The following is an 11,322-nucleotide window of genomic DNA, read 5'->3' as shown; positions in this document are numbered from 1 at the left end:
TTGATGAAAAAATCGAGTTTGATTTATTTAAATGTTATCGAATTCTGTGTTCAAGTTATTTTGATTGGTTATTAAACTTATATTATTTTGAAAGTATTTTTTTAAAATTTATTTATCATGTTAATGAGAATTTTATTGATGAAAATGGTTCATAAACTTTGTTCGTGAACATTATTCACGCACAATCCTTGTTTATGAATATTAATGAGCCGAACATATATATATATATGTGTGTTCAAACTTATTCATTTAATTAAATTTATATATATTGAATGAACATAAACAAACTTTTATCATACTGAACACTAAACTTACTCATGAATGTTTTGATTATTTACCTGTAGGATTAAGTCCACATAGGTGGACTAGATCCAATTGAGTCCACATGAGTGGACTTAATCTTCATAAGGTTGGACTTATACTTGATTAACACACACAACTAATTGTTATTAAAGTAACTAACCCAATTAAGTGATCTAATGCTTTAAGCATATAAAGAGGGTTTGGATTAAATGGATGTGGATTTAATGTGTAGATCTAATAATTCAGTTCATTAATATTGATGAGCTATTAATGAGACATGAGCTTTTATGGTGGATAGTCCCCATAGGTTGGGCTAGGTATAAGAAAGAAGAGATAAGGTTCATTAGGGCATGCTGAACCTTGCTCTCTTCTTCTAGCTTCTTTTCCCCCATTGAGAAGGAATGTGTTCGCCAGCTCAATCCTGCGGAAGACATCCGCTGCGCTTGCGGAATACTACAACGACAAGTAAGAGGTCATAACATAGTAATGGATTCAGGTCAGCGATTCATGAGCTATTGTCTCATTTTCTATTGTGCTTTAGAGATTGATAGAAGTTAGATCTTATTGTAGATATATCCTTTAGTTTGCATAAGAAGTATTGCAATTCTAACATTACTGCCCTATTCGTATCCTGTGTTAGGACTTGTGTAAGTTAGGGGGGAATAGAGATCCAATCATTTCATCTCAATTTTGTGCTCATCGTTTGAGTGTGCAGTGAAAAGCTTGATTCAAACTATTCTTCACATGCACAACTCCGAAATTTACTTGGTATCTGCCTCTTGAGGTGACTAATCTAAGGGTCCACTCCTAGCGATCTTCTTCTACTATGTACTCTCTCATTCTCGGAAATTTTTCGGAGGTGGAGAAACCTCTTACAAGCTTGATTAAACAAAAACACAACAAAAAGAGCAAACACAAATACAATCGAAAGCGAAAATACCTTTACAATGAAAACTTGCTTTGCTTGCTATCTTATTACTTGGAAATACATCTTGTTGACTTGAAAATGCACCAACACTTCACCTCAAACTCTCCAAGAACCAGTAGCATGACATCTCCATGAAACCTCCTTTATAAGGTTGCTGTCCGAGCTAATTTCTGCCTATCAATCGATTGACCTTACTCACAAATTGATTGACTCTTTATACCTAACCAATCAATTGTTGAGGCACACCAATCGATTGTTGGCTTCCAATCGATTGCTTCAAATGATTTTGAAGCCTTCTGTTAGTTGATCATGTTGGGACCGAAAAGTAACTAGAGGGGGGGGGTGAATAGCTCGTCGCGTGTTTCGTGGTTGGCGTTGCTTGTTTCTTCAAAGATGTGCAGCAGAAATGTACAAGAAACAAAATATAACGCTAACAAATGGATTTTACTTGATATCCACCTCACAAGAAGTGACTAATCCAAGGATCCACACACTCACGCACCCTCCACTATGAAACACACTCCTCTACGGTAACTACCAAAGGCGGAGAAGCCTTTACAAACTCTCAATATAAGAAGAAAGGAAAGGATATGAAATACAAGCAAAAGCTTACAATAAACCCTAATCCTAACTTCTCTTCTTACTTTTGATCTGTCTCTTGACTTGGAAGAACCTCCAAGAATCTTCAAGAACTGGCGATCTGAACTTGAGAGAGAGCTGTGGAGTCGCTGGTGAAGATCGGAGATGAATCGTGTAAGCACTGCTGAAGGAAACGCTCGCCTGCAGCTAAATACGACGCCAACGGTCGGATCCCGATTGATTGGATTGCTCCCAATCGATCGGGGAGGCTTTGGATCGATCAATCGATGGATCCAGAGTGCCTCTGTGCTCTCTAGAATAGCCTGGATCGATCGGCTGATCGATCCAGGGCTTATCGCGCACAAACAGCAGCTCCCAATCGATCCACTGATCGATTTGGACCTCTGGATCGATCCAAAGGGGTTCTGTTCGTGGGGACTCACCCAATCGATCAGCTGATCGATTGGGCATGATCCAATCGATTGACTGATCGATCCAGATCTGCTGGATCGATCGGCTGATCGATCCAGATCTTGGTTTTTGCCCAAAAGCAAGTCCAAAGCCCCCTAAACCAACATCCAGTCAACCATAACTTGTTGGTACATAAAACCTAGCATTCGGTCACCCTTGACCAGCTAGGACTCTCTCACCAAGTGTCTGGTTAATCCCTTTGACCCACTTGGACTTTTCTCCTCTTGCCAAGTATCCGGTCAATCCCTTTGACCTACTTGGACTTTCACCAGATGTCTGGTCAACCTTGACCCATCTGGATTTCCCCGTGCCTGGCTTCACTCACCAGGACTTCCCTTCTACCTAGCTTCACTTACTAGGATTTCTCTTCTGCTTGGCTTCACTCACCAGGACTTTCACCTAGCTTCACTCACTAAGATTTCCTTCTGCATGACTTCATTCACCAGGACTTTCACCTAGCTTCACTCACTAGGATTTTCAGTCAAGTATCCAGTCAACCTTGACCTACTTAACTCTCCTTCACAATCTCCCCACATAAACAATTGCACCTGCAATGTTCATGTATTGTCTACAAGTATTGTCAAACATCAAAACCAAATCATCAAGACTCGTGCTTGACTCACTTCAAGCCCAGTCAAACAGGTTAACCTTGACCTAGGGAATATTGCACCAACAATATCCCCCTTTTTGATGTTTGACAATACCATATGTTAAGTTAGGAAATTAGGCTAATCCCATAGCCTCAACTCCCTTCATGCCAATATCTGAATGATGGTTTCCTCCATTCTTCTCCTTTTCTAGAGGGCAAACTTCTCCTTTAGGTACTGAAGGCCTAACTTAACCATGCATTCTCCCCCTATTGGCACACATCATAAACATGCCCCCATCTTTGGGCACACATCAACCACAACCTCTTCCCCTGAAGAGTTGCTTATCGTTGTTCACAACTTCACTCGTTGTGATCAACACGATAATAAAGATCTCATACCCTTCATTATCATCAATGCTCACTCTTGAGCATTAACCACTTGAATAACCCAAATGAAGGTCCCATACCCTTCATTTTTATCAAATGCTCATCCATGAGCAAACTCCACTTAAACAATGAGGATATCCACTCCCCATTAATTTCGATGCCCAACCTTGAGCATTTTCTGAAAAAAAGGTTAACCACCTTCCAAGGTTAATGAAAAATAGTTTTCATGTCTTTAAAGAGTCCTTCCCCCTGAAGACATGGTGGTAACTTTTGTCATTACACTAACAATGACTTGGAATCCTTAAACCTTTAGGAAACCCAAATTTAGAAGTTTTGAGGTTCAAACATTAAATATTGAAACTAAACCTCAACCTAAACTTCAATTTAGTCTTCCCCAACTAATCCATCTTTGTTTTCAACATGAAAACACCCTTTTTAAGTATACAAATGTATTTTGATGGATTTGGAATGGTTATCTCGACTAAACCTGGTTTGGAATGCTGAAATCAGGCTTTCCCAGCCAAAATCAGCTTCCTCAATCGATTGGAGTTGGGTCCCAATCGATTGAACTGCTTTGAATAGATCCACTGATCGATTCAGCCAGTCTGGATCGATCAACTGATCGATCCAGCGAGCTTCTGCTCGCGAGAATAGCCTTCTCAATCGATCGGCCGATCGATTGAGACACTCCAATCGATCGGGTGATCGATTGGAGTTCTGATAGTTGCTGAAATTTCATCTCAATCAACTTCAGAAACCCCTAGAAAAATCTACAAAAAATCCAAAAATTATGAAAATTTGTGTAGACATTATTTAGGGCATATATTATCATGGAAAAATAATTTTATAATAAAATATTTCATATTTTCAAAAATTGACACAAACTTGAAAACTTGCAAAAACTTTAGTGTTTTCTTCAAGTTTATGTCTAACTATTCAATGGTGATTACCATCAAAAGATAGCCTTCACCAAAGTTTTCTAAAATCATTTCAAAAATATTTTCAAAACCAATATCCCACCATATTCCTTGGGCTTAATGCACATGACTTGTACATTAGCTTTCCCAATGATGGGAAAACACATACCTATGTGTTTTGATGAACTTAGAACTCAAAAGAATCCACTAAATCAACATCTTGAGTTTTGTTCATCATCCTAACATCTCACTTGTATCTAATGTGCACTAAACCACATACAAGTCACCTTATGGGTCTTTGTGAGATGTAAAGTTTGGTTTTGCCCTAATCTAGGGATCATGCATATCTATCTAGGCATTTTTGAATACTAAACATCCATCAAGGATGTTACTTGTTAATTAATACCATTAGTCCTTAATAAATAAGGAATTCAAATGATGCATGATGATGTTATGACATACATCAAAAAGAAATAATTTTCAAAAGAAAATTTCTTATAACTATATGAAGTATGGATGACATGACATGGTATTTTTGTGTTTTTCATAATAAGGCATGAGTGCAAACACAAATAAATAAATATGATGTCATGGCATTTGATGGGCAAACAAAGCATGTCAAGTTAGCATAGATAAAATACCTACATTACCTACCTAAGTATTCTTAACACCATAGCTAATTTTAAATCTAGCATAGATTGCCAAAAGTGCTTCAAGACAATGCCAAAGTCTAAATTGGCATTTCTAATTCTCTTGATTAATTTATGCCAATTGAAATTAATCATATTCCTCAAGTGTTGGCATATTTCATTTTTCCACAAGAGTAGCACTTTAAATTAAGTCCCGGATTGCCTTTAATCTCTTAAGAACATACCAAACTCCCAACTTGGTAGTTCTTATAATTTTTCTAAATTGTGCCAATTAAGATTAAAATCACTATTTCCAAAATTTGGTACATTTTACTCTTCCAAGGAGTAAATGATATATCTATTTCATTTTCAAAGGTTAATAATAACCTTGAAAATGCTCCTTGAGTGTCAACTTCAATATGATTAGGTTAACTACCCTTTCACTTAGAGTTGACACTCTCTAACCCATCTATGGGGTAGAGAAGATGCTCCTAGGAACCCAAAACCTATTGGTGCTCCTTGGATGCTCTAGGTACTCACTAGGGATAACCTCCCTAGATACCTTCTTAGTGACCTTGTTTGGCTTCTTAGAAGCCTTTGTCACATTTTCTAGGTCAACCTTAGGAATTGCTTCCCTTGTGACATTCTTTATGACTTTCTTGGACTCCTTAGAAGTCTTAGTCACATTTGTTACAAAAATACTCTTAGGGATGACCTCCCTAGTATTCTTTACTTGACCACTAGACCTAGGGTTTGTTCCATAACTATATTGAACTCTATGATAAGTAGGTACATCCTTTTTGGTTTTAGGTTTGTATCCCAAACCTCTATGACCCTTGGATGACCCTTGTTGTCCTAAACCTAGATTTTGACTCTTGGACCCTTGTGTCATATTTGTTATTTTTCGAAGAGTCCTCTCTAATTTGTCAAGTCTTGACCTCAAGACTTGATTTTCCTTCTATAATTCTTCACCCTTAGGTTTTTCACTAAAACCTTGATTTTTCTTCTTCTTAGGCAAATACCTAGAATCCTTAGGGTTCTTGACTAAATTCCTATCTACCTTTCTAGGCCTAGGTTGAGAGGTTTTAGCATGATAAGGTACATGATTTTCCTTAATATTATCATGCCTTCTATTTTTATGGTAAATAGCATTAAAATGATATATATTAGAACTATCATGCTTTTTACCATTATTAAAGGAGGTAGGTTCAATGAACGATACCTTCCTTTTTACCTTGGAGGCTCCCCCTTTAATTTTGCTTCCTCCTTGAGCCTTGATCACCTTCTTCCGCTTAGGGCATTGACTTCGGTAATGCCCCTTTTGATTGCAAGAGAAGCACACAATGTGCTCCTTCCTCTTCTTTGTTCTAGGAGTGGTCTCCTTAGGCTTCTCCTTACCCTTTTGTGTCACTTGGCCCTTCTTCTTGACCAATTTAGGGCATTTGCTCTTGTAATGTCCATGTTCCCTACATTCAAAGCGTATGATATGATTTTTATTATTAAATGAACTATTTATACCTTCTTGTGTAGGGGTGGCTTCTTCTCCTTTGGATCCGGATGCGGAGGCTTCCTCTTGATCCGATGATGATTCTCCTCCAATAGATATGTCTTGATTTGTGGAGGTGGAAGCTTCTTCATCCTCTTCTCTTCTTTACCCGGATGTGGAGACTTCTCCCTCTACTTGATCCGGTGTCACCAAAAGTTGCCCCCCTCAATCCTAGAGGTGGAGATTTCTTCATCTTCATCTTGTACATGGAACAAGGAGTATGCTCCCTCCTTGCCCCTTTCATTGCATCCCTTTAAAGATGAAGCTTCTTCTTGGACTTCTTCATCTGAAGTTGAGCATCTCTCAACTTCGGAGTCCTCCTCTTGGTCTTGATCCAATGAGTCACCCTCTTTGGATTCCTCTTGATTCGGTACAATGGAGGGGATCTCATGGATTGATGCCAATTTGCTCCAAAGTTCCTTGGCATCCTTGAACTCTCCAATTTTTCCAAGAATGTGGCTAGGCAATAGATTGACCAAGAGCTTGGTCACTTTATCATTGGCCTCACATCTTTGGATTTGCTCTTGACTCCAATTGCTTTTCTTGAGGACTTTGCCATTTGAATTTCTTGGAGCCTCGAAGCCTTCCATTAGAGCAAACCATTGCTCTATCTCCACCATTAAGAACTTTTCGATCCTTGATTTCCAAAGATCAAAGCTAGTAGATGTGTACGATGGAGCCACCCTTGTGTCAAATCCAAGTCCATCTTGGAATTGCATCTTGAAGTTGAGCTTCTTGAATTCTCTGACTTTGATGAATTTGCTCCAACTTCTTCACCCTCTAGCTTTGCTTGTTTTGTTTGCCCCTTCCGGCGATGATTCTGGTGAAGAGCAACCTTGCTCTGATACCACTTGTTGGGACCGAAAAGTAGCTAGAGGGGGGGGTGAATAGCTCGTCGCGTGCTTCGTGGTTGACGTTGCTTGTTTCTTCAAAGATGTGCAGCGGAAATGTACAAGAAACAAAATACAACGCTAACAAATGGATTTTACTTGGTATCCACCTCACAAGAAGTGACTAATCCAAGGATCCACACACTCACACACCCTCCACTATGAAACACACTCCTCTACGGTAACTACCGAAGGCGGAGAAGCCTTTACAAACTCTCAATACAAGAGGAAAAGAAAGGATATGAAATACAAGCAAAAGCTTACAATAAACCCTAACCCTAACTTCTCTTCTTACTTTTGATCCGCCTCTTGACTTGGAAGAACCTCCAAGAATCTTCAAGAACTGGCGATCTGAACTTGAGAGAGAGCTGTAGAGTCGTTGGTGAAGATCGGAGATGAATCGTGTAAGCACTGCTGAAGGAAACGCTTGCCTGCAGCTAAATACGATGCCAACGGTCGGATCCCGATTGATTGGATTGCTCCCAATCGATCGGGGAGGCTTTGGATCGATCAACCGATCGATCCAGAGTGCCTCTGTGCTCTCTGGAATAGCCTGGATCGATCGGTTGATCGATCTAGGGCTTATCGCGCACAAACAGCAGCTCCCAATCGATCCACTGATCGATTTGGACCTCTGGATCGATCCACGGATCGATCCAAAGGGGTTCTGTTCGTGGGGACTCACCCAATCGATCAGCTGATCGATTGTGCATGATCCAATCGATCTACTGATCGATCCAGATCTGCTGGATCAATCGGCTGATCAATCAAGATCTTGGTTTTTGCCCAAAAGCAAGTCCAAAGCCCCCTAAACCAACATCCAGTCAACCATGACTTGTTGGTACATAAAACCTAGCATCCGGTCACCCTTGACCAGATAGGACTCTCTCACCAAGTGTCTGGTCAATCCCTTTGACCCACTTGGACTTTTCTCCTCTTGCCAAGTATCCGGTCAATCCCTTTGACTTACTTGGACTTTCACCAGATGTCTGGTCAACCTTGACCCATCTGGATTTCCCCGTGCCTGGCTTCACTCACCAGGACTTCCCTTCTACCTAGCTTCATTCACTAGGATTTCTCTTCTGCATGGCTTCACTCACCAGGACTTTCACCTAGCTTCACTCACTAGGATTTCCTTCTGCATGACTTCACTCACCAGGACTTTCACTTAGCTTCACTCACTAGGATTTCTCTTCTACCTAGCTTCACTCACCAGGATTTTCACCTAGCTTCACTCACCAGGACTTTCACCTAGTTTCACTCACCAAGACTTTCACCTAGCTTCACTCACTAGGATTTTCAGTCAAGTATCCAGTCAACCTTGACCTACTTGACTCTCCTTCACAATCTCCCCACATAAACAATTGCACCTGCAATGTTCATGTGTTGTCTACAAGTATTGTCAAACATCGAAACCAAATCATCAAGACTCGAGCTTGACTCACTTCAAGCCCAGTCAAACAGGTCAACCTTGACCTAGGGAATATTGCACCAACAAATCACAGTCGAGCAATCGATTGCATCAAACGATTTCGAAGCCTTCTATTAGCCGATCACAACCTCAATCAATTGTTGTAAGCCAATCGATTGTTGTAAGCTAATTGATTGTCTCAATTGATTGTTGTAAGACAATCGATTGCCTCAATCAATTCCGAAGCATTCTGTTTGTTGGCCACCTCTACCAATTGATTAATTGCACCAATCAATTGCTTCAGGCCAATCGATTGCACCAATTGATTGCCCAATCCTAAATCATGAATTTCGGATTTAGAGTTTACCAATCGATTGGTAATTCTTGTCAATCTATTACTAACCCTAATTTGAACCTTTTCAAGGCTAAAATCATATTTTGCTCGGTATCCGACTGACTTCAACCTATAAGGACTTCCTCTACCCAATATTCAATCATCTTTGACCTATTGAGATTTCATAGTTGCCTAATATCCGATTGACCTCAACTTACCAGAACTTCACTATTCTCTAATATTCAGTCAAGCTTGATCTGTCAATACTTCTATCACCAAGTATCCAGTCCTCCTTGATCTACTTAGACTTTTCTCTCACCAATTTTCCATTGGACTTTAGATCATCAAGTGTCCGGTCCTTCTCGACTTACTTGAACTTTCCTCTTGCCAATTTCCCATTGGACTTTCGATCACTAAGTGTTTGGCCCTCCTCGACCCACTTTGACTTTCCACTTATCAGTTTTTCGTTGGACTTTCAATCACCAAATGTCTGGTTCTCCTTGACCCATTTCGACTTTCCTCTCGCTAACTTCCCATTGGACTTTCAAGTACCAAGTGTTTGGTCCTCCTTGACCTATTTTGATTTTCCACTTCTAATCAAGTATTCGATTAATTTTGGCCTACTTGACTCCTTATTCACATATTGATCAAATATCAAAACTCAAACTTGAGTCAACCTGAACTTAATAAACCTTAACTTGAGGTCGTTAATACCAACACTAAGTTAGCCACCTCTTTCGCCAACCTCATCTCGCCTCTTATCACTAAGGTGGTGTTTAGTGGGGGTTATTGTTGATAACCTTGGTAGATTATCAACAAAAACTTTGTTTGATTTAGATAATGAGCAATTCCTAGTAATGAGCGATTCACACTATGTCAGTAATTTGGGAATACAAATTGGAATTAGAAAACCTTGGAAGCCTAAGGTTTTTCACGATTTCAAGATTATTAATTTTTTTTTTCCAAAATTGCCCTCCACACACCTAACATCTACCCTGCGACTGACTCCTCCTCCCCTCCCCCACCTCCCGCCCATGCTCCCTGTGCCTCTGCCATTGGATGAACTCTCGCGGCCGCCCCTCGTCGGAGCCCCTCTGCCTCCACTATCGGCTGAGTATATGCGTGGAGAGATCTGAAGCGACAAGAGGAATGTGCCTCCTGAGAGTGCTCTTGATCTTCTTCTCAGCCACTGTGGCCGGTTTCTTTCTCATCAGAAACCTCAAGACCCAACCTAGCCTCGATGAGGAAGAAGAATCCCAAAAAGGGAAGTTGACCCTTTCCAACGAGGTGACCTTTACTTTGGAAGAAGGATCACATTTTTAGTTACCAAAATTCCTTTTTGATAATGATTTTGGGTGAAACTATAGGTCCGTCGGACGATTTTCTCGAGCTTCTGGACGTGCGTTGACATGGCGAGTGGGAGGTACCTATGGAGGATAATGGTGTCTGCTGTTGCCGCCTAGGAGAAGAAAGCTATCACGTTGTGTACGTGGGGGTGAGGTTGTTATTTTTTCCCCTCTTTGTTAGGAAACGAAAAGATCAGTATAAGATGATTTTCCATACGACGATTATCCACAATGTAACAAATTGCAGCTTAGGCATATTCCTCTTGTTACGAGAATAAATGAAGACAGAAGAAGAGGAGGCCCCAGAAGGTGAAGGGATTGTAGGGGAACAGATGCTTCGGCTTGGTGTCACAGTGAAAGGTGGTTAAATTAGTAAATGTTAAATTAGGTTGTTGTATAACCTAAGTTGAACAAAATAATATTAAGATTATATTTTATTCCTTATAATCTTGATTATATGATTATCCGATAGTCATATAACTAAGATTATATACAATAACTTCAATTAAAACATATCCTAAAGATTATACTATTGTTGTGGGAGTGAGAGAGATACATAGCGATGTGCATTAGCAAGATAACGATAGCAAATTGAGATAATTTTAAGATGCCTTTTCATAAAAAATAAAAAAATAAAAATAAATCCCTTTCATATTTTTGTCCTAATTATTCCAATCATGTAAATTGAAATCCCTCTCACAATGCAAAGATAGATCGCACGAGGGCCTCACGAGGTACAGTACGATGGTAAAGAGCAAAGATAATTTACATATAACGAGAGTTCAACATTTCTAAACATCTATGAAATTTGAACCACTGGTGATGCTAGTGCAATGTCAGGAGCCATTTGTATTTCTTAAATTTACCTAATGAATAGTCTGTGAGGCCAAATCATCTATCTTCTAGATTAATTTGGCCAACTTGGATTAGGAAAAAATAAAAGATGGAAGATAGATCTACCCTAAAAGCCACGACCAATTAATATTAACTCA

The sequence above is a fragment of the Zingiber officinale genome, chromosome 2A (genome assembly GCF_018446385.1).
Source record: "Zingiber officinale cultivar Zhangliang chromosome 2A, Zo_v1.1, whole genome shotgun sequence".
NCBI lineage: Eukaryota > Viridiplantae > Streptophyta > Magnoliopsida > Zingiberales > Zingiberaceae > Zingiber > Zingiber officinale.
This window is presented reverse-complemented; position numbering follows the sequence as displayed.